We start from the raw sequence: 24,315 nt of genomic DNA, 5'->3' as shown, positions 1-24,315 counted from the left end.
TGTAGGAAGGCATGGAAGGTCGTGTGACTCCACTCACAGTGGAAGTCAAATTCCAGGAAGAACAATCTTCAAAATGATGTTAAGAAGTGGTCCATATAGTTCATCAAATGCCAAAGGTGTTCGAGGCATTTAAAAAAAGAAAAAGGCAAAGGCTCCCCAATCCAGATCGAGCTGATGTCTTGCATTAAGATAAACATTTACCAAAAGTAAATCAAGAAACAAAGGAGATGGACTAGACCAATAATTATAGGAAAACCTGAAGGGCAAGCAAAGATGTGCACATCCACCTCTCATCACCCTCACCACCCTCATGACTACCAAAGACTTGCGCCAAAATGCTGCTACCAAGCTTGCAAAGAAAGGATCATTTCTCTCCCTATATACTCCTAAAAAGAAGATGGATGTATATTCAGATTCATATGTACTCAGATGTATGTTTCAGATTCTTATCCGTTTTAGGTAACTACAAGATATTGAGTAATTTCTGTGAAAGCGAATCACATTTGTGTACTGTTTATAATCAGCTTTTCCCACCTTTTCATAGCATTAAATACTTCTATAGTATCATTTTTAAGGGCTAAATAAAGACTTGTTGTTAAATATTTATGCTTCATTCAGTTCTTGTTTCTATCAAAAACACTTCCATAAAAATCTTGTAGCTCTAATTTTGCAAACATCGATGACTATGTTCTTAGTATGAATCCCCTAAAGTAAAAATGCTGGTTTAAAGGTTGTAATGCAAAATTCTGAGGCATTCAATAGCTATGGCCAAACTGCCTTCCAGAAAGATTTTAAAAATTTATACTCTTACCAACAGCATATGACAGTGACTCTTCTCATGCCATTTCGCCAGCAATTAGAATATGATATTTTTCATCTGTTTTTAATCTGAGGTCCGTAAAACTAGATTTATCATAAAATTAAGATTTTTTTCTACTCTAACTCTATACTAAATTGTATTTTCAAACTCAAATATCGTATTGATAATGACCTGAAAGCAGCTTGACTGTGATATAGAAATTAGAACATTTATTTACCTCTTACAGACTTTTTTCCCTAAGCTTCTCTTCTTTGTCTATCAGTTTTACTAAAAGATTGAAGCTTAGGTTTTGAGAGTTTGCTTTTAACTGCCTCCAATGAGTAAAATTATTAAAATTTAAATATGACTTTAAAAACCACGCATGGGACCTTTGTGCCACTGAAGAAGGTCAAGTTCAAGCCCCTTATTTAAAAAGACCTCTCCCTGAGAGATCACAAAAGGAAGTCTATTAACATTACATCTTTCTCCTTTCTTTTCCTCTTTGTTCATTTTAAAACAAGGCTGGTACTGCCTGAGAGCTAAGGCTGCAGGAAACTTGTCATGACTTCTGCTATGTTGATCTGGCACCAAGACTGCGCCTGCGTTCACGGAAGCCACTACGCAATCATTAGGGCAAATCCTTGACGAATTATCCACCTAAACAAAGCCTAGCTATTTCGTTCTCTAAACAATCCTGGAAAGGACTCATCAAAGATTGCCAACTTGGGCGTTTTGTGTTTTTATTTTCAAACAAGCAATTTAGAGTTTGGTATATTTGGAGTTCGGTTACTAAACATTTTCATGTTCCTGTAAGAGACAGTGATGAGTTTTCAAACAGAAATGATGTTTGAAATGCTTTGACACTAAACTTTCAGACTGTGAAATGGTCTAACATTTTAAAATTATCTCTTTTGGAAAGAAAAAGAAGAAATTCGCTTGCTCTGGCTCCAGTTGTGCTGTAGACAAGCAAATAAAACAACCTACTGAAAAAAAGTTGAAGATGACGGTTGCAAGTGATTTTATGCGTAGATGCAGCCATATTCTTCAATTAATTATAACAACAGTGTTATCTTTTATTGTTCATTCTCATATAAAAATTGCCAAAAAAAAATGCTACAATGCTGAAAAAAAGAGTAGTTGAGGGAGATCAAAGCAGATCAAAAACAATCGAAACCTCTGTTGTCTTAGCAGTTATCAAAGGAAATCACACAGCTCTGAAGACATCTAATACTTATTTATTTCATTAAAACCCATACAGTTGAAGTCAAAAGAGAAAAAGAAAAAAACCAAGATAGCACAATAAAACATGATTTTTTTTTCTGTAGCTTCACCCAGGATCTTTTCAAATATTTGATGGCCTGCGTATCTTATTTAGAAAATAATTACAAACCCTAAAACCTAAACGTTCGCTTTACATGCTGTTTACCTGGACATGGACCTGTTTCTTTCGTTGCCAGGCTCTAGTGATAAAAGGTCCATATTAGCCGTGTCAGTTTTATTTATTCCCAGCTCAACTGTTTGTAATACATCAGCTCAATGAAGACATTAAGTCTGTAGTTTCCAGTGAGTCACAGCAGTAGAACGAGGTCACGCGACAAGAGCGGTGCTAGACCGTAGGAAATTTACGAAGGCGGCGCTGACACTGGTTACACGCTTCCTGGAACCCCTGCCTTCTGCAAGCTCGTCAGTGGGGTCAGGGCTGGGAGGCGAAAGAGGGGTTCTGAGGGGAGTAACTTGGAAGAGAACCCTAGAGTCCAGCTCACAAGGGGGAGAGACAGACCCCACCACTACCCACTACCCCAAACCTAGCGACAGGGGCTTCCGTGAGACCATTTTTAGGCTGTTGAGGCTCTTTCTTGACGTGTGTGATTTGCAGCTGGGGAACTCAGAGGTCCTTTGCTGAACTCCTACAGGGGAAAGCCAAAGGATCTGCGGATGGCCAACGAGGGGGTCCATTGCTGATCTGGGAGATAAACTGCACTTCCTGTGGACAATGGGCTCAGCTCAGTTCAGTCGCTCAGTCATGTCTGACTCTTTGCGACCCCATGGACCACAGCACGCCAGACCTCCCTGTTTATCAACAACTCCCAGAGTTTACTCAAACTCATGTCCATTGAGTTGGTGATGCCATCTAACCATCTCATCCTCTGTCGTCCCCTTCTTCTCCTGCCCTCAATCCCTCCCAGCATCAGGGTCTTTTCCAATGAGTCAGGTCTTCCCATCAGGTGACCAAAGTATTGGAGTTTCAGCTTCAGCATCAGTCCTTCCAATGAATATTCAGGACTGATCTCCTTTAGGATGGACTGGTTGGATCTCCTTGCAGTCCAAGGGACTCTCAAGAGTCTTCTCCAGCACCACAGTTCAAAAGCATCAATTCTTCGGTGCTCAGCTTTCTTTATAGTCCAACTCTCACATCCATATATGACTACTGGAAAAATCAGAGCTTTGACTAGACGGACCTTCATGGGCAAAGTAATGTCTCTGCTTTTTAATATGCTATCTAGGTTGGTCATAACTTTTCTTCCAAGGAGCAAGCGTTTTTTAATTTCATGGCGGCAGTCACCATCCACGGTGATTTTGGATCACGGGTTAAAGGTGCACAAACCCCAGAGCAGGTGATCAGACTGGAGTCATTCAGGCTTCTTCCCAAGATGGCCAGGCAGAGGATAAGGAGCAGACTGATGGAACCAGTGGTGGAGGGGGGTGGTGAGGGGGTGGGATGCTGCCAAAGGAGACCTATCACATCAGCGGGGTTGCAGTCAGAAAGGCCCAGCAAAGGAAACTTGAAAAGACCTGACCAAGTCTCTGACAGCGCGAGGGTCAGCGGTGAATGCCTCCCAGGTCCAGAGAGGGTCCCGTCATCTTGAAATGGTACCCGATACCTGCGCTTCCTGCTTCTCCTTCTGTCTCTCTGCCCCAATCCTGGTGGCTCAACAACTGCATAGCCATCTGGAAAAAGAAGAGGGGGAAAGAAAGAGTTAACTTTCAGCTCAGTAGGATTCATACCAGGACTGAATGATCTACTTTCGGAGATGAGATTGTGGCTACAGCTGGCCAGAGGGCTCCTGGTTCTATGAGAAGGACCAGCAGGGTCAACGAGCCTCTCCAGGTTTCCAACCAGGAGCAAGGAAAGGCTACCACTCACCCAAGGAGGCTTAGCGGGCTTGAGCAAAACAAACATAGCTGGTTTACTGTAATTTCTCCCTGTGAGCCCCAAATATTCTTCTGCTTTTAGAAATCACTTCTCCAAAATGGTCAGTAATCTTTAAAAGGCAGTATAATATCATCAGAAAATAAATGGACCTGTGATCCTGAGATCTGAAGTCAAGCTCTGAATTCACAGTCAAATAGCTGAGTGGGCTTGGTGACATCATTTAGCCTCTCTGAACCTCATTTTCTTCATCTATAAATGTAAGAGGTTAGAATAGTTAATCTCTAAAATTATTTCCTGCTTTTTAAATTGAATTATAGTTGATTTACAATGTCATGTTAGTTTCGGCTATACAGCAAAGTGATTCAGATCTATCTTTATCTATCTATATACTTTCTCAGATTCTTTTGCTCTATAGGTTATTACAAAATGTTTAGGAGAGATAAGTGAGGAGGTTGTAATGAGCATAAGCACATACACTGTATATAAAATAGATAACCAGCGAGGACCTACTGTACAGCAAAGGGAACTATACCCTTTCTTGCTTTTTAAAATATTTTTGTTTACTTGTCTGCACCGGGTCTTCGATGCTGCATGTGGAATCTTTGGTTGCACGTGGGATCTAGTTCCCCGACCAGGGATCAAACTCAGGCCCCCAGCAAGGGGAGCCCAGAGTCTTAGCCACTGGACCATCAGGAAAGGTTCCCTGTCCTGTTTTTGACACTGTTTGTCATGGTTGGGAGTCTCCAGAAACACACTCCCACACAAGGATTCTAGTGCAAACTGAGGGGGTAATCCCAGGAAACTCAGCAGAGAATCCAGAAAGAGAGAAGGAAAGGAAGCCGTAAAAAGCGTGTTCAGCTTCTCTAGTGACTCAGGGGCAAGGAATCCACCTGTCCATGCAGGAGACACAGGTTTGATTCCTGGAGCAGGAAGATCCCCTGCAGAAGGAAATGGCAACCTGCTCCAATATTCTTGCCTGGGAAATCCCGTGGACAGAGGAGAATCTGGCGGGCTACAGTCCACGGGGTTGAAGAGCTGGACGTGACTTAGTGACTAAACAAAAAGAAAAAAGCGGGTCATCAAGCTAGCTACCACGGTGGGCACCAGGGGGTCAGTCCCCCTGAGACAATGTGGCGGGTTGGCCACACTGGCCAGGAGATGTATGAGGCCAAACTGGTAGTTTTAAACTTTCTAGTATCAACATTTAAAAAGTTAAAAAAGATAAAGCTGATTTTAATCATCTATTCTACCTATTAAATTCAAAACATTACATTTCAACATATAAACACTATTGAGATATTATTTTTTTTGCCATGTCTTTGAAATCAATTTTATTTCAACATGTAAACACTATTGAGATACTAATTTTTTTTTTTTTACCATGTCTTTGAAATCAATTTATACCAGATTTGGACACTAAAATTTAATCCTGATGTGTATTTAGAATCTGTAAAATTTGCAGTTGAAAAGTAGGTTTATGTAGCCAAGTTTTTCCAAATATAAAGGTCTTCCAGTAACTGAAGAGTATCATGTTTTAACTTTAAATGAATGAAAATGAGATAAAATTGAAAATTCCTATCCTCCGTGACACTAGCAACATTCTGAATGCTCAGGAGCCCACCTGTCTCCGGTGGCTGCTGCCCTGGATGGCACAGCTCAGAGTTATTCCACCTGATGGACAAGGAGCGTGGGGCACTTATCCACATCATGGGCCTTGGCTGGCTGATGGTTTCAGGGACCACTGACAACTGGGCACATAAGCGAGTTAGACACCAGAAGCAGCTTCTCACAGAGAGGTCCGGGTGCTCACAGTAAGAAGCCTTCTGCACGTCGAGATGAATGCCACGGGAACGCAGGCGGAGCGCGGACGGCATCTACTGATGCGTAGGGCCTCCATCTTGCCATGTGTTGCCATGTTCATCAAGTCTTTTTTTGATCTCTTGGAAGGAGGTGATAAATCTTTTTTTTCAATTATCTCCCACAGGTACCTCTTTCCTTCCATCACCTCTGGTGGTGGACTGTGTGTCTGAGGACTCACCTTCACCAGCAGGGTGTGAGACACAGCATCCTCCTTACCATTATTTGCAAGTATTCAGGCATGAGGGTGGGTGCTGCCATATTTGGGGCTGGTGGGATTTCTTATGTTGCCATATCCAGCTTAGTTTCTGAAACCAAATCTGATTTTCAGTTCAGTTCAGTTCGGTCGCTCAGTCTTATCCCACTCTTTGTGACCTCATGGACTGCGGCACGCCAGGACTCCCTATCCATCACCATCTCCCGGAGTTTACTCAAACTCATGTCCATCGAGCTGATGATGCCATCCAACCATCTCATCCTCTATCATTCCCTTCTGCTCCTGCCTTCAATCTTTCCTAGCATCAGGGTCTTTTCCAATGAGTAAGTTCTTCACATCAGGTGGCCAAACCACATCAGGTGGTTTCCGCTTCAGTATCAGTCCTTCCAATGAACACCCAGGACTGATCTCCTTTAGAATGGACTAGTTGGATCTCCTTGCAGTCCAAAGACTCTCAAGAGTGTTCTCCAACACCACAGTTCAAAAGCATCAATTCTTTGGAGCTCAGCTTTCTTTCTAGTCCAACTCTCACATCCATACATGACCACTGGAAAAACCATAGTCTTGACTATACAGACTTTTGTGGGCAAAGTAATGTTTCTCCTTTTTAATATGCTGTCTAGGTTGGTCATAACTTTTCTTCCAAAGAGCAAGCATCTTTTAATTTCATGGCTGCAGTCACCATCTGCAGTGATTCTGGAGCCCAAAAAATAAAGTCTGTCACTGTTTCCACTGTTTCCCCATCTATTTGCCATGAAGTGATGGGACCGGATGCCAAGATCTTAGTTTTCTTAGTTTTCTAAAACCTGATTTTAGGTAGAAAGAATTTAACATCCAACTTAATACTCCAGGACTTGGTATTTAAATCTCTCTCCATTCTTAGTTTAGAGCTTAACCATGAGACCCTTGTATCCATCAGACCCATTCAAACTTGTGCCATAGTTTGATTGCTTGATTCTGTGGTCCGGTCTCTTTTACCAAGGCGCAGCTTGGCCAGTGGCTCTATTTCCTAACTTCAGGCAGAATACAGTCCACCTACTCAGTTCCCCTGGTTGTGCCTACGTGCTTGCCTGAAGTGTCTCTGGAGGCCTTGTGCTTCTGTCCTCTCCCCCGTCATTCCTCAGCGCTTTTTGCGGTTCTGTGCCCCGGCCCCGCCCCCGTCATTCCTCAGCGCTTTTTGGTCTTCGTTACACTGTGCTTTCTGGGCTGTGCAGGCTAAGCCCTGTTGTCCCCGTGTGCTGCCTTCCAGCCCGCATCTCCTCCCCACCCCTCCTTCCCAGTCTGTGCCATCTAACTGGAAGCACCTTGTTTCAGGTTGCTGCCTCCATCACCATATCCCACACCACTACACTCGATCAAGTCACAGATACCACAGAGCATCCATGAACATGTGTCAACTATTATTACTTCTCTTTCTTTCTGACCTATTCTGCATTATGGAGTCTGACTCATTTCTTGAAATCCTGTATTCGAGATGCCAAAACTTGCTAAAGAAAATCCATAACTGTCCTACATGGAGTCAGATGCCAGGAGACAAAAGGAGATGACGATGCTCCGAGCCTCAACTAGTTTCACGCAAAGTAGAGGGAAGACTCATAAGCATGACCGAGTTAGAGAACAATCGAGACTGGCAAACTTCATCTGTGAAGGGCCAGGAAGTACAGTCTGTCAGTCACTGTGGGATGTGTGTTTTTTGTTGCAACTCCTCAGCTCTGTCATAGCATAAAGGCAGCACAGATCACAAATGGGCATGGCGGTGGTCTAATAAAACTACTGGACATTGAAAGGGACACTAGCTTTGAATTTCACGATTTTTCCACATCATGAGATACTATTGCTCTTTTTTGCTTTTTCCAAATATTAAAAATATAAAATAGAAATGAACACACCATTCTTAGCTTGCAGAGTATACAAAAACAGGCAGTGAGCAGGTGTGCTTAGCTGGCATAGTTTTCCAACTCAAGAATATAATTGAGAAGTTAGTTGGGTGGCTCAGATCCAATGGTACACAAGTTTAAGGAAGAGAGGGGATCACTGAGATCCCTTTATCAGAAAGTCAAAATGCAAACTGAATCTAGAAGGTAGTAAAATAAGTCGGATGATGAAAGGAGGGAAGAGTATGCTCAGTGAGTGACAGCGTAATCCAGGGAGCTGAGCTGACGGTGATGTGTCAGTGATTAAGGAGGTGATGCTAAAAAGGCCCTTGCTGTGCTGTGTTGTGCTTAGTCACTCAGTCATGTCTGACTCTTTGAGATCCCGTGGACAGTAGCCCACCAGGCTCCTCTGTCCATGGGATTCTCCAGGCAAGACTACCAGAGTGGGTTGCCATTTCCTCCTCCAGGGGATCTTCCCAACCCAGGGATCGAACCCAGATCTCCCGCACTGCAGGTGGATTCTTTACCATCTAAGCCACCAGGGAAACCCAAGAATACTGGAGTGGGTAGCCTATCCTTTCTCCAGGGGATATTCCTGACCTTGGAATCAAACCAGGGTCTCCTGCATTGCAGGTGAGTTCTTTACCAGTTGAGGTAACAGGGAAGCCCAAAAAGGTCCTTATGATTCACCCATTGTTGGGTATCTGTTGATTATGTACACTTGGCCACAAAGCTGAGAAGACAAAACGAAAAGTTGCTTCTTCTCTCTAGCCTCTGCTTGTAGAATGGCTTTTAGAAAAACACTGAAATTTGTTCTAGCCTCTGCAACTTGTCAACTCCCGCAATTATTTTCTTCTCCGTACGTCTTTGATCTTTATTCTGGATACTTTCCTCAGATCTGTTTTCTATTATCTAGAGCTTATTCTCAATAGTGTCTAATCTGCTCTGGAACACTTCCAAGATTATAATGTATTGATATTTGGCCTCTAGGTTATTTTAAGAATTCTGTTTTCTTAAAACCTCATTTCCTAGTTTTATAATGACCTTGTTTTGAGTGCATTATTATAACTCAGTCTTCTCTTTAAGCCAACTAAATATTTTATGGTATAGTTTGGACTGTTTTATTTTCTCTAGGTTTAAGGGTGTAGATTGTATTGTTTCTCATGATACTTTGTTCTTTGGGCAGGGTATAATTGCTGATGGAAAGTGCCTGTTCAGTGGGGTTTTTGCTGAGAGGCCTTTATGAAAGTGTCCTTCCAAATGGTTTTGCTTTTGTGCTTGCAAAGCCCGTAGAGGCTTTACTCATTCCATAACCGTTTCTACATTAATGTCTTACCTTCTATCAGATCAGATCAGATCAGATTAGATCAGTCGCTCAGTTGTGTCCAACTCTTTGCGACCCCATGAATCGCAGCACGCCAGGCCTCCCTGTCCATTACCAACTCCCGGAGTTCACTCAGACTCACGTCCATTGAGTCAGTGATGCCATCCAGCCATCTCATCCTCTGTCGTCCCCTTCTCCTCCTGCCCCCAATCCCTCCCAGCATCAGAGTCTTTTCCAATGAGTCAACTCCTCGCATGAGGTGGCCAAAGTATTGGAGTTTCAGCTTTAGCATCATTCCTTCCAAAGAAATCCCAGGGCTGATCTCCTTCAGAATGGACTGGTTTGGATCTCCTTCCAGTCCAAGGGACTCTCAAGAGTCTTCTCCAATACCACAGTTCAAAAGCATCAATTCTTCGGCGCTCAGCCTTCTTCACAGTCCAACTCTCACATCCATACATGACCACAGGAAAAACCATAGCCTTGACTAGACTGACCTTTGTTGGCAAAGTAATGTCTCTGCTTTTGAGTATGCTATCTAGGTTGGTCATAACTTTCTTTCCAAGGAGTAAGCATCTTTTAATTTCATGGTTGCAGTCACCATCTGCAGTGATTTTGGAGCCCAGAAAAATAAAGTCTGACACTGTTTCCCCATCTATTTCCCATGAAGTGATGGGACCAGATGCCATGATCTTAGTTTTCTGAATGTTGAGCTTTAAGCCAACTTTTTCACTCTCCACTTTCACTTTCATCTATACCATATGAGTAATATAATTTTAAATCCCACAGCCACAAAGAGTACAGGCTTAAGTTTGATATCTTATGCAGTAATGATTTTCCCATTCATGACCCAAGCATAAGACACGTTTTCCTGACACCTTCCTAAAGCTACTAGTTAGAGTTTTCTAGTCCCTCAAGCTCCTTACCCAGCGTTAGCCTAAACTTTCATTTCCTGTCCCAGGCATTACGATTTGAGGCCCCGCTGTAAATCTGTGGGTCTCATATATCCACAGATCATTGCTTTCTGTTCCATCACTGTGGACTGCCCCTCCATTTGAGTTTACCTGTGTATTTCGCACACGTCATTATATTTTGTCTAACATTTCTGTCCTTGGAAGGCAAAGGGAGCCTTACAATGCACTTTCATCCAACAAATTCTCCAAAAGACCCAGTGGTTTTTGCGTTTAGGATGAGGACATAAAAATATGTGAGGATCAAGAGGATGAAGATTTTAAATGTGGACAAAGAGCATGTGAAGGATTTAGAGAAGGAAAGTAAGATCCCTCCAGAGACACAGAGGACTGAGACGTCTTTGGGATATACACATTTTATTTATTTTTAATTGTTAATTTTCAAATAATTTTATATTTACAGAAGATCTGCAGAGATAGTATAGAGGTGCCATATACTCTTCACCCAGCTTCCCCTAATGTTAGCATCTCACATCATGATGGTGCAATGGTCAAAAGTAGGAAATTAACAGTTACAATACCAGTCACTACATTACAGACTTATTCAGATTTTACCAGTTTTCCACCAATGCTCCTGTTTTGTTCCAAAGTCCACTCCGGGACCCACATTGTATTAGATGTTGTGTCTCCTTCTCCACCTCCAGTCTGGGACATTCCCTCAGTTTATCCCTGTGTTTCATGACCTTGACACTCTTGATGAGTACTAGTCCATTATTTTGTAAAATGCTCCTCCGTTCGCTCTTGTTTGGTGGTTTCTCACAATCAGGTGAAGGCTGTGCACTGATAGGGGTGACATCACAGAGCTGGGGGCCCTTCTGAGTGCACCTTATCAGGGTTCCATATCCTGTGGCTGTTTAGTCACTCAGTCAGTCCCACTCTTTTGTGACCCCATGGACTGTAGCCTGCCAGGCTCCTCTGTCCACGGGATTTCCCAGGCAAGAGTTCTGGAGTGGGTTGCCATCTTCTTCCCCAGGGGATCTTTCTCTTGCATCACAGGTGGATTCTTTGCCACTGAGCCTCCATATCCTATCCAAGTGATATTAAACTTGATCACTTGGTTAAGCTGGTATCTACTGTGTTTGTAGCTTCATTAAAGTTAGTCTTTTTCCCTTTGTAAATAATAAATACCTGAGGAACAATATTTTGAGACTATGCAAATATCTGTTTTCTCTTTAAACTTTTGCCCACTCATTTTAGCATATATAGATGAATCCTGCCTGATTTTTACTAATCTTGCCTTATTTTTACTAATTACTAACATTTTAACTCATGTTCTAGTGGTCTACTGATGACTTGCTATTTCCTTCATTCCGTTTTCATGTATTAATGGAATTCTTCTGTAAGAAGGAGTTATCCTTTCTCTATCATTTACTTATTCAATCATTTATCTATGTCAGTATGGACTTCTGAGTATCCACTTCGTTGTTTCATAATCCAGTGTTTTATTTCGTTACTGAGATGGTTCTTGCTTTGGTCGCTGAGAGCAATTTCAAGCTGGCACCGTGCCCTTTCCACCCGCTGGCATCCTTAGTGTTCCCTTACACTTTGGTAACTACGGGATTCCCCAGACTCAGCTTGCATCGTCCCTGCCCTCGCCCCAGAATCAATCTCTTCTCCAAGGACCTGGGTAGATGTCTTAAACCATAGGAGTGGGTAGTTTAGAACCCTCCACTTTCATCCAGGGGATGAACATCAGAAATTGGGTCAGAAAAGAAGTTGGAAGGAATTTGGGGGAGCCCAGCATTCAGAGCTTGAGTAGAGAAGATTCTCAGAGAAGAGAGAGTAAACTAGAGCTGGACATCAGCGAAGCCATGAAGACAACTCCACGGAGCGTCCTACCTCGTCACCTTCTCTCAGGATTTCCCCTTCCAGCCAGACGGCCAGATAGCTTCATGCCCTGGGTGCACCAGACTCTGAGGAACGCCGGTAAACACATGGACAGCTAACAAATCCAGCCAGTGGACTGTAGCCCTTCATCTCTCCAACGGAAATGTTTCCCAAACTTTGTCAGGCCGATTCCCACTCATCTTTCTAAAGCAGGGCAAGCTGCACCTTTTCAGCCTATATCTATCATTTGCTTTATACAAATACCTTGGTTCCTATCTCTTCAGTCAATTGATGTTTGGATTATATTCTTACATTTTTTTTTTCCCATTTGTTTCACATTACTTGTTCCCCCAAAATACTGTAGCTCCTTTAAGTCAGGGGCCAGACCTCACACCCTCTGGTATGCTCAGTAGTCAACAATATCTAAATACCAAATAAGCATTTACTAAATATGTCACTTAACATTCATATTAATAAATCAAACGGTATATTGAGTCATCAAAGAAATAGTTGAGCACTGGGAAGATTCCAGGAGCTATCTTATCTATGCAGGAATGTTAAAAACTACTCCTTAAGATGCAAAGTTAGAATATTTATTACTTATGGCTTTGATGATATTCCAGGAAAATATAATCCTGAGCCATGGCAATTCTTATTTCTCACCAGGAAATAACTCATTAGGCTATTTATGGCCTACCTATTAATAAAGCAAGTATTTTATATGGCCACTTCTTGCTATTTTTTTTTAAATAAAAACTATCTTCTCTATTTCCATTTTTAAAATCAAGTACCTGTTAGAGAATTACTAGTATATAAAGCTATCAAATTTTCAAAGGACAAATAGGGGCATATTGATAAAATTAATTGTTTTTTTAAGATAAATAACATTGTTTTTCATATTAAAATAACATGTTCAGTTCAGTTCAGTCACTCAGTCGAGTCTGACTCTGTGTGACCCCATAGACAGCAGCCCACCAGGCTCCCCTGTCCCTGGGATTCTCCAGGCAAGAACACTGGAGTGGGTTGCCATTTCCTACTCCAGGGGATCTTCCCAACCCAGAGATCAAACCCATGTCTCTTAAGTCTCCTGCATTGGCAGGCAGATTCTTTTCTACTGCACCACCTGGTAAGCCCTTTATAACACTATATATATATATATATATATATAGTCTGTAAAAATTACTTTGGATTTTTTTCATTTAATGTTTCCTATTTTTCACATCATTAAATACTTTCTACACTATTTCTTTTGTAATAGTAAATGGAATTTTATAGATTTAATTTATTATATTACACTAGTTTCTATGCTTTGACATCAGGTGCTTCCAACATTCCCACAATCTATGCTGCACTGAACATTCCTATATGTAACTGTGAACACATCCATATTTCCTTTGCACAATTTTCTAAAAGTGATATGTGAATAGCTATACACAATTTGTGGGATTTTTTTGTTTTTGTTTTGAATTCCATCACCACCTGTTGTTCCAATTTACTACCTCAATCAGCAGTAGTTAAAGCAACTATCAAATAGTATATCATCTCATATTTTTAAAGGAACTTTTCTCCTCTCTTGAGAGTCTCCAGAAAGATGCTAAAATGAAGCTACATTTTCTTTTTCCTATTATGGGAGTGCCATTTTCCCTGAAACTTTGATTATTTTGTCAATACTTTGCTTCTTGCTATAAAAAATGCACAATGACACACATTACTGAGTGTGAGTCGAAAAGAAAGTACAAGGTCATCTGAAGTAAAAAAGTTCAAGGGCACAAGGCAAAGGCAGGAAGAACAAAACATGAAATTTATAAATCAGGCTCCTACGTGTAAATCTCTTGTCAAGAACAATTATTTTTTAAGTAAGTTATCTTGCTTTCTTTGGTATTATCAGTATGTTTTCATGAAAGATAATCTTCTGCACTTGTATTTCAGATTCACCAGTTTTTCTTGTGAAAAAGGAATCAGGGTCTGCCAGCAGTTCTATGTACACAAGTAACTGAGGGATAGTTGTCCTATTTAAAAAATACTTCCCTATAGAAATGTGATCATTAGTTCTTTATTTGTCATTATTTATACACTGTACACAGAGAAGGCAATGGCACCCCACTCCAGTACTCTTGCCTGGAAAATCCCATGGACAGAGGAGCCTGGTGGGCTACAGTCCATGGGGTCGTGAAGAGTCGGACACGACTGAGCAACTTCACTTTCACTTTTCACTTTCATGCATTGGAGAAGGAAATGCAACCCACTCCAGTGTTCTTGCCTGGAGAATCCCAGAGACGGGGGAGCCTGGTGGGCTGCCGTCTATGGGGTCGTACAGAGTCGGACGCGACTGAAGCGAGTTAGCAGAGCATACACTGTACAAATACCAATAAGGCCAAGAGAAAGGAAAATACAAATTTATGAATATCACAGTTCTGCCTGAACTTCAAATTTAGTTTCATGAATTATCCTTTCCTGTTTGGGACATAAGTCTTTGTTGCTAATATACATATTAGATTTACGTAATGTGCAACATTAAGATGACAATTCAATAATTTTCAATGATAAATTTTTATGCCAAGAGACAAATGAACACAAGCCCTTAAAGAAAACAGTAGCTGATACATACACGTCCTCATTTCTATAGCTAAAAGCCTGAAGAGCAATGTAGCTTTACTTACTTTCAAAGATTTGAATAGTTTTCAGGTACTATCTACTTTCTTTTTTTTTTTTTTTCCACATAGGATTCTTTTTATATGAAGTTTGAGAACAGGTCAAACCATTATGTTCAGTGGTGATATAAATCCAAACAGTGGTTGCCTTGGTGAAGTGGAGGGTGACTAGTGGGGCCATGAGAGAACATTTTGTAGAAATGGACATATTTGTTCCCTTGACTGGGAGTTGGTCTTTTGGGCATAGTTCAGTTCAGTTCAGTCTGTCAGTCGTGTCCGACTCTTTGCAACCCCATGAACCGCAGCACACCAGGCCTCCCTGTCCATCACCAAATCCCAGAGTCCACCCAAACCCATGTCCATTGAGTCAGTGATACCATCCAACCATCTCATCCTCTGTTGTCCCCTTCTCCTCCTGCCCCCAATTCCTCCCAGCATCAGGGTATTTTCCAGTGAGTCAGCTCTTCGTATCAGGTGGCCAAAGTATTGGAGTTTCAGCTTCAACATCAGTCCTTCCAATGAACACCCAGGACTAATCTCCTTTAGAATGGACTGGTTGGATCTCCTTGCAGTCTAAGGGACTCTCAAGAGTCTTCTCCAACACCACAGTTCAAAAGCATCAATTCTTCTATGCTCAGCTTTCTTTATAGTCCAACTCTTACATCCATACATGACCACTGGAAAAACCAAAGCTTTGACTAGACAGACAGGTCAGGAAGCAACAATCTACTTTCTTTCCCCTTTGAGATCTGAAAGGCTGGGGACGAAATCAACCTACGTTTTTTTCCTGTTCGTCCATCAATCATGGGTGAGAAAATCTCTACAAGTTTGCTTTAAACTGAAAAATCCTTTAAACTAATACTGAATTCTTCAAGTATAAAGGAGATGAAGTTGATGTGTAGGGAAAAAGGAACTCTATTGATGCCCAAAAAGACACGAAGAAAGCCAAGAATTACATAAGCAGTCTATTTGGCACTGGCCATAGCGCAGGATTTGATTTAGGTCATAGCTGAATGGTCTAGTGGTTTTCCCTACTTTCTTCAATTTAAGTCTGAATTTGGCAATAAGGAGTTCATGATCTGAGCCACAGAAGTGAGAAATAGATTTAAGGGCCTAGATCTGATAGACAGAGTGCCTGATGAACTATGGAATGAGGTTCGTGACATTGTACAGGAGACAGGGTTCAAGACCATCCCCATGGAAAAGAAATGCAAAAAAACAAAATGGCTGTCTGGGGAGGCCTTACAAATAGCTGTGAAAAGAAGAGAAGTGAAAAGCAAAGGAGAAAAGGAAAGATATGAGCATCTGAATGCAGAGTTCCAAAGAACAGCAAGAACAGATAAAGCCTTCTTCAGTGATCAATGCAAAGAAATAGAGGAAAACAACAGAATGGGAAAGACTAGAGATGTCTTCAAGAAAATCAGAGATACCAAGGGAACTTTTCATGCAAAGATGGGCTCAATAAAGGACAGAAATGGTATGGACCTCACAGAAGCAGAAGATATTAAGAAGAGATGGCAAGAATACACAGAAGAACTGTACAAAAAAGATCTTCAAGACCCAGATAATCACAATGGTGTGATCACTGACCTAGAGCCAGACATCCTGGAATGTGAAGTCAAGTGGGCCTTAGAAAACATCACTACGAACAAAGCTAGTGGAGGTGATGGAATTCCAGTTGAGCTATTCCAAATCCTGAAAGATGATGCTGTGAAAGTGCTGCACTCAATATGCCAGCACATTTGGAAAACTCAGCAGTGGCCACAGGACTGGAAAAGGTCAGTTTTCATTCCAATCCCAAAGAAAGGCAATGCCAAAGAATGCTCAAACTACCCCACAATTGTACTCATCTCACACGCTAGTAAAGGAATGCTCAAAATTCTCCAAGCCAGGCTTCAGCAATATGTGAACCATGAACTTCCAGATGTTCAAGCTGGTTTTAGAAAAGACAGAGGAACCAGAGATCAAATTGCCAATATCCACTGGATCATTGAAAAAGCAAGAGAGTTCCATAAAAGCATCTATTTCTGCTTTATTGACTATGCCAAAGCCTTTGACTGTGTGCATCACAATAAACTGTGGAAAATTCTGAAAGAGATGGGAATACCAGACCACCTGATCTGCCTCTTGAGAAATTTGTATGCAGGTCAGGAAGCAACAGTTAGAACTGGACGTGGAACAACAGACTGGTTCCAAATAGGAAAAGGAGTTCGTCAAGGCTATATACTGTCACCCTGCTTATTTAACTTATATGCAGAGTACATCATGAGAAACGCTGGACTGGAAGAAACACAAGCTGGAATCAAGATTGCCGGGAGAAATATCAAGAACCTCAGAGATGCAGATGACACCACCCTTATGGCAGAAAGTGAAGAGGAACTAAAAAGCCTCTTGATGAAAGTGAAAGTGGAGAGTGAAAAAGTTGGCTTGAAGCTCAACATTCAGAAAACGAAGATCATGGCATCCAGTCCCATCACTTAATGGGAAATAGATGGGGAAATAGTGGAAACAGTGTCAGACTTTATTTTTTTGGGCTCCAAAATCACTGCAGACAGTGACTGCAGCCATGAAATTAAAAGACGCTTACTCCTTGGAAGGAAAGTTATGACCAACCTAGATAGCATACTCAAAAGCAGAGACATTACTTTGCCAACAAATGTCCGTCTAGTCAAGGCTATGGTTTTTCCTGTGGTCATGTATGGATGTGAGTGTTGGACTGTGAAGAAGGCTGAGCGCCAAAGAATTGATGCTTTTAAACTGTGGTGTTGGAGAAGACTTTTGAGAGTCCCTTGGACTGCAAGGAGATCCAACCAGTACATTCTGAAGGAGATCAGCCCTGGGATTTCTTTGGAAGGACTGAGCTAAAGCTGAAACTCCAATACTTTGGCCATCTCATGTGAAGAGTTGACTCATTGGAAAAGACTCTGATGCTGGGAGGGATTTGGGGCAGGAGGAGAAGGGGACGACAGAAGATGAGATGGCTGGATGGCATCACTGACTCCATGGACGTGAGTCTGAGTGAACTCTGGGAGTTGGTGATGGACAGGGAGGCCTGGCGTGCTGCGATTCATGGGGTCACAAAGAGTTGGACATGACTGAGCAACTGAACTAATAGCGCAGGAAAGAGCTATCAGTTCTAAATAGATCTGTGCTGCCCAGGATGTAGGAATCTGCACACAGGATCTCCTTTTGCTGTTTTCCGTATTATTTATATTTTCTGCAAGTTGGATACTGTGTATCGGTAACATAAGCAACGTCGCTTCTTCCACGAAGAAGTAGTGGGTGAAAGATGTGATGAGTGATTAGCAGACTCAGGTCTACTTCTGACAAGTACATCAGAATGTTTGTAAATCACATAGGTGATTGCCAGCGTGCCTACAGGACGACTGAACAAATCTTCCAGAAAAATGCCTCACAGTTTCAATGCTGGGAGAGGGACTCTAAATGCATGTCACACCTTGGAAGAATTCACTGGCGAGGGGTAAGAACATGCACAGACGCACGCAAAACCCTGAACTCTCCTTGCAATGTTCCCAATTCTAAAAATGTGTTTTTTAACTGGCGTGAGTTATCTCTACGATACTGGCAAATTACCTGTTTTTCTAGCTTAAATTTTTGGAAGAGCTTTTTCGTAGATTGAGTGTGTACTGAAAAAAAAAAATGATCCATTATTTTCCAGAAACCATAATCATCAGAAACTTTTGGAGGAGGGAAGAGATTTGTGTAAATTGGCACTTGACAACTCAGTACTTTGAGAGCTTTCCTTCCTCCTTAATAGAAGATGTTGAAGTTTTTCTTTCTAGTGAAAGGATATAACTAGATACAATGACTCTTATTTGGGGCCTTAAAGTAAACTTCACAAACAGCTTCACTAATATTCAGTGAATGCCTGGATGGTCCATCTTTCACTCCGTCTCATTGTGTGTAATAATGTCAAATTTTGATGCGTGTGCTTCTTCTTTAACTTGTTTGTTTTATTTCTGGTCTTGCGGAGGTACTGTGCATTTCCTATTCTTCAAGGCTCTGATCAATAAGCACTTTCCCGATGCTTCCTGTGCTAAGGGAAGCAGAGATACCCCAGAAAGAGCCCTGACTCCTTCTGCTCAGACACCAGCAGCAAAGCATCATCAGGGAGTTTATATTAACCTACCATCTACGTCGTGACTTCCCTCACTGTCCGAGGAAGTCCACTTTCAGGGCACGGTGATGTTTTTGTTGTTGTTACTGCAAGATTGTAAAGACAAAGGGAGATAGTTAATGTTCAGACTGTTGTCATTTAGTCCAAAATTGTGTCTGACTCTTTTGGGACCCCATGGACGGCAGCCCAACAGACTCCTCTGTCCATGGGATTTCCCAGGCAAGAACACTAGAGTGGGTTGCGTCTCCTTCTCTAGGGGATCTTCCAGACCCAGGGACTGAACCTGCATCTTGGCATTGGCAGGCGGATTCTTTACTACTGAGCCACCACGGAATCCCAGAGTTCAGCCTACAACATCCACAGCAAAGTGTTTTATCCTGTAAAAGATAAGACTTGAAGGCCAGGCTTTGTTAAGAGAAGATTTTCTACCAGCCCCATCTTTCCCTGTTTCATCTTATCAAGAAGCAGGTGAATGCAGAGCATAAGAATTTTCCATAGAGTAGAAATGATCAGTATTCCACCTGTTACTTAGACTGTGAAGTTTTCCCTTCAGTGTTTTTATTTATTTGGAAGTGACTACATATTTACAGAATAGCTACAAACAGGGTACCGAGAGTTCTCCTGTACCCTTCCCCCAGCTGTGCATAATGATTAAAAGAGACACTGATGTATAGAACAGTCTTATGGACTCTGTGGGAGAGGGAGAGGGTGGGAAGATTTGGGAGAATGGCAATGAAACATGTAAAATATCATGTAGGAAACGAGTTGCCAGTCCAGGTTCGATGCATGATGCTGGATGCTTGGGGCTGGTGCACTGGGACGGCCCAGAGGGATGGTATGGGGAGGGAGGAGGGAGGAGGGTTCGGGATGGGGAACACATGTATACCTGTGGCGGATTCATTTTGATATTTGGCAAAACTAATACAATTATGTAAAGTTTAAAAATAAAATAAAATTGGAAGAATAAAAAAAAAAAAAAAAAGAAATGGACATTGGCACCACACTCAGACTTTATTTGGATTTCCTGGTTTTCTACTAATTTTCTTTCTTTCTTTCAATTCATGATATCACCCTGAATCTAGTGCATGAGTATCCTCTAAGCTAAGTCGCTTCAGTCGTGTCTGACTCTGTGCGACCCCATAGATGGCAGCCCACCGGGCTCCCCGTCCCTGGGATTCTCCAGGCAAGAACACTGGAGTGGGTTGCCATTTCCTTCTCCAATGCAGGAAAGTGAAAAGTGAAAGGGAAGTCACTCAGTCCTATCCTACTCTTCGAGACCCCATGGACTGCAGCCTATCAGGCTCCTCCACCCATGGGATTTTCCAGGCAAGAGTACTGGAGTGGGGTGCCACTGCCTTCTCCGGAGTATCCTCTAAGCTGTGATTATGTACATATCTTAGTCTTTCCTTGTCTTTCATGATCTCTGAAGGTTTTTTTGTTTGTTTGTTTGTTTTTGGCCAAGCTGTGTGCCATGTGGGATCTTAGTTCCTCAACCAGGGATCAAACCCCCAAGCCATGCCTTGGTAGCACTGAGCCTTAAACCACTGGGCTGCCAGGGAAGTCCCATGATCTCTATAGTTTTAAAGCAAATGGGATAAATTTTATAGAATGTCCCTCAATCTGAGTTAATCCAATATTTTCTCACAATAAGGCTAAATGTATATGTTTTGGGGAAGAACCCCGGAAAGGTGATGTTAAGCCATGAGTGGTATTCTTAATGAACAAAGACAAGATGTGGAGGAAAGAAAAGGCCAGAAGTTTGCTGCTTCTGGTCCCAAGAGAAAGTAGGGAGAGAGGGAGACAGAAGTAGAGGAAGGAGATAAGAGGGTAATACGGGATCGACTTTTCAGTATCTCCTCCACACACTTTTTGGGGCTAATCGTCAGGGCAAGGGCATCTTTGTAACATCTAGTTAAGTGTAGTGTGAGAGAGGCCACTGGGTTAGGGGGTCGCTTTCCCAGATTTAGGCTGTAGGCATTGATGTGCTGGTCAACATTGAATAACTGGCCTTGGGAGTGGGGGGCAGGGGTGCAGATGTGGGAGGCTGGAGCCCTGATCATAATGTTTGCTCATTTCCATGGTGTAAGCACTCTAGCCTTGGCCAATGTGAAACTATCAACTTAATGTTACTGAACAGAAGTGAGAAGAACTGTGTTTTAGTTCACTCTTACATAATACTTCCACCACACATCTATAACAAGTATGTTGTTTAGTTGCTAAGTCATGTCCAACTCTTTGCAACCCCATGGACTGCAGCCCACCAGCTCTTCTGTCCATGGGATTCCCCAGGCAAGCATACTAGAATGAGTTGCCATTTCCTTCTACAGGGGATCTTCCCAAACCAGGGATTGATTTTGCATCTCCTGAATCGGCAGGCAGATTACCAGTAAGCCACCTGGGAAGCCATAACAAATACAGATAATAGTAAAATGCAGTAAAACAATAGAAAGTGATGATTCTGAGTACTAATCAACTTGGCTTTTAATATAATTCATTTAAAGATATGTCTATATCATTTAACTTGTAATAATGGCTCTGTTTCACTTAAAGCCAGACATCCTGGAGTGTGAAGTCAAGTGAGCCTTAGAAGCATTACTACAAGCAAAACTAGTGGAGGTGAGGAAATTCCAGCTGAATTATTTCAAATCCTAAAAGATGATGCTGTGAAAGTGTGGCACTCAATATGCCAGCAAATTTGGAAAATTCAGCAGTGGTCATAGGACTGGAAAAATTCAGTTTTCATTCAAATCCCGAAGAAGGGCAATGCCAAAGAATGTTCAAACTACCACACAATTGTACTCATTTCACATGTTAGGAAGGTAATGCTCAAAATCCTTCAAGTTAGGCTTCCAGATGTTCAGGCTGGATTTAGAAAAGGCAGAAGAACCAGAGATCAAGTTGCCAACATCTGTTGGATCATCAAAAAAGCAAGGGAATTCAAAAAAAAAAAAAAATCTACTTCTGCTTCATTGAATACGTTACAGTCTTTGACTATGTGGATTGTAACAAACTGTGGAAAATTTTTCAAGAGATGGGAAGACCAGACCACCTTTCCTGCCTCCTGAGAAACCTTTATGCAGGTCAAGAAGCAACAGTCAGAACCAGACATAGAACAATGGACTGATTCCAAATCGGGAAAGGAGTACAACATGGTGGTGTATTGTCACCCTGTTTATTTAACTTATACATAGAGTACGTGGTGCGAAATGCTGTGCTGGATGAAGCTCAAACTGGAATCCATACTGCTGGGAGAAATATCAACAGCATCAGATACGCAGGCGACACATCCTAATAGCAGAAAGTGAAGAAGAACTAAGGAGCCTCTTGATGAAATTGAAAGAGGAGAATGAAAAAGTTGGCTTAAAATTCAATGTTCAAAAAACTAAGATCATGGTATCTCATCCCATCACTCCATGGCAAATCAGTGGGGAAACAATGGAGACAGTGACAGATTTTATTTTCTTGGGCTCCAAAATCACTGCAGATGGTGACTGCAGCCATGAATTAAAAGATGCTTGCTCCTTGGAAGAAAAGCTATGACAAACTTAGTATATTAAAAAGCAGAGACATCACTTTGCAGACAAATGTCCATATAGTAAACACTATGGCTTTTCCAGTAGTCATGTATGGATGTGAGTTGGACCATAAAGAAAGCTAAGTGCCAAAGAATTGATGCTTTCAAACTGTGATGCTGGATAAGACTCTTGAGAGTCCCTTGAACCGTAAGGAGATCTAATCATCCAATCCTAAAGGAAATCAGCCTTGAATATTCACTGGAAGGACTGATGCTGAAACTGAAGCTTCAATACTTTGGCTACCTGATGTGAAGAGTTGACTCATTGGAAAAGACCCTGATGTTGGGAAAGATTGAAGGCAGGAGGAGAAGGGGACGACAGGGGATGAGATGGTTGGAAGGCATCACCGACTCGATGGACATGAGTTTGAGTAAACTCCAATAGATAGTGAAGGACAGGGAAGCCTTGTGTGGTGCAGTCCATGGGGTTACAAAGAGTCAGACACGACTAAACAACTGAACAAACACAAACAGAAAGAGTTGGAGTGCAAATTTCCAAAAAAAAATTGAGTTGCAAGCTCCCTCCAGCATGTCCCTACTTCTAGGGGATTCTGAGCATTTGGCCCAGCACCATATCCCATGTAGACCAGAAAGAAGGATGCAGAGACAGCTGTAGAAGGTATACAGAACTTAGAAAGTGATCCTGTCTCCTTGAGGCCTTAGTGTGGGAAGCAGGGGTCTCTGGAGTTTCTCACTCCCACATTGAGACCATTGGTGGACTAGCAGAGGTCTAAGGTCCAAGAAAGAGACCATGGGCTGGGATGGGGCAGGTGTGGAACTTTGACAGTAGGGGAAAAGTCCAAAGTTACAGCAACAGAAGTGGCCAGCACACATCATCTCGAAAGAGCAGTGGAATCTAGTCACATTTCAATGATCTCAATTTCAGGCAGAAGATGAATTAAGCCTTTCTATAGAAAAAATTCTATAGAAGGGCTTCCCTGGTGACTCAGATGGTAAAGCGTCTGCCTGCAATGCGGGAGACCTGGGTTTGATTATGGTTTGGGAGGATCCACTGGAGAATGAAATGGCAACCCACTCCAGTACCCTTGCCTGGAAAATCCCACAGACAGAGGAGCCTGGCAGGCTACAGTCCATGGAGTTGCAAAGAGTTGGACACGACTGAGTGGCTTCACTTTCTATAGAAAAAATTTGGAGCCTCCAGAAAACAATGCATAATCCAAGGATGCCACAAGTATACAAAAACACCCCCCTCATATACCCAGGTGCCATCTTGGGAAAGAGACAGACAAGGGAGAAAGAGAATCTGAGAGTTATCTCAAATTACATAAAGCTACTCAAAAGGCAGTCCATCAGCAGGGCCAGTGTGTTAGCTACCTGGGGTGAGATACATACAGGCGAGTCATGTTCAGGAATTTGTGTCATGAAATGACCCTGCCTTGACATCCTAGCATGTGATCAGTGGATGAGGATTGTTGAACAAGCCATAGACCAGTTCAGGTGCTGAACTTGTGTGGCCAGGCGCTCTTGGTGTAAGCTGCATCCTCATCCTATACTGGAAGACCATGCATTGGATCCATGATCCACTGGAAAGATCAATCAATTCGAGAAGCATTCTTCTCAGAGAGGACGGTTTTGAAATCATCACCTTCGGATGGGAAGACGATGCCGAGTCGTTTGAATGAGAGGTTGTCAGCGTGTGTGCCTTGGACCAGTAACATCAGCGTCATCCTCGAACACCTTAGAAACACAAACTTTAAGTCTCCACCCATTGCACTGAATCAGAAACCCTGGAGTTGGGCCCAGAAATCTGTGTTTTAACAAGCCCCCTAGGTGATTCAGTTGCAAGCCTGCATTTAAGAACTACTGGTTAGGATGTTTTAAGTGAAAGAATTATGTTCAAGCTGGAAGAAAATGAAACATGATTAATTAAGTGCAAATTATGTCCACTAGAATAGAGAGCTGGAGCCCATG

At 42.1% G+C, this 24,315-nt stretch overlaps 1 long non-coding RNA gene across 1 annotated transcript; it reads right to left on the bottom strand.

Annotated features, from left to right (window-relative positions):
* Positions 1 to 2,016: 2,016 nt before the first annotated feature.
* LOC139185230 (uncharacterized) lies at positions 2,017 to 20,997 on the bottom strand. The gene is made up of 2 exons (XR_011568800.1): positions 18,822 to 20,997; positions 2,017 to 3,748 (listed from the first exon to the last, which is right to left on the bottom strand). It is a non-coding gene; the product is annotated as an uncharacterized lncRNA (long non-coding RNA).
* Positions 20,998 to 24,315: the final 3,318 nt, after the last annotated feature.

The sequence above is a fragment of the Bos indicus genome, chromosome 1 (genome assembly GCF_029378745.1).
Source record: "Bos indicus isolate NIAB-ARS_2022 breed Sahiwal x Tharparkar chromosome 1, NIAB-ARS_B.indTharparkar_mat_pri_1.0, whole genome shotgun sequence".
NCBI classification, from domain to species: domain Eukaryota; kingdom Metazoa; phylum Chordata; class Mammalia; order Artiodactyla; family Bovidae; genus Bos; species Bos indicus.
The sequence above is the reverse complement of the archived record's forward strand: the minus strand, read 5'-3'. Positions and strand labels throughout refer to the sequence as shown.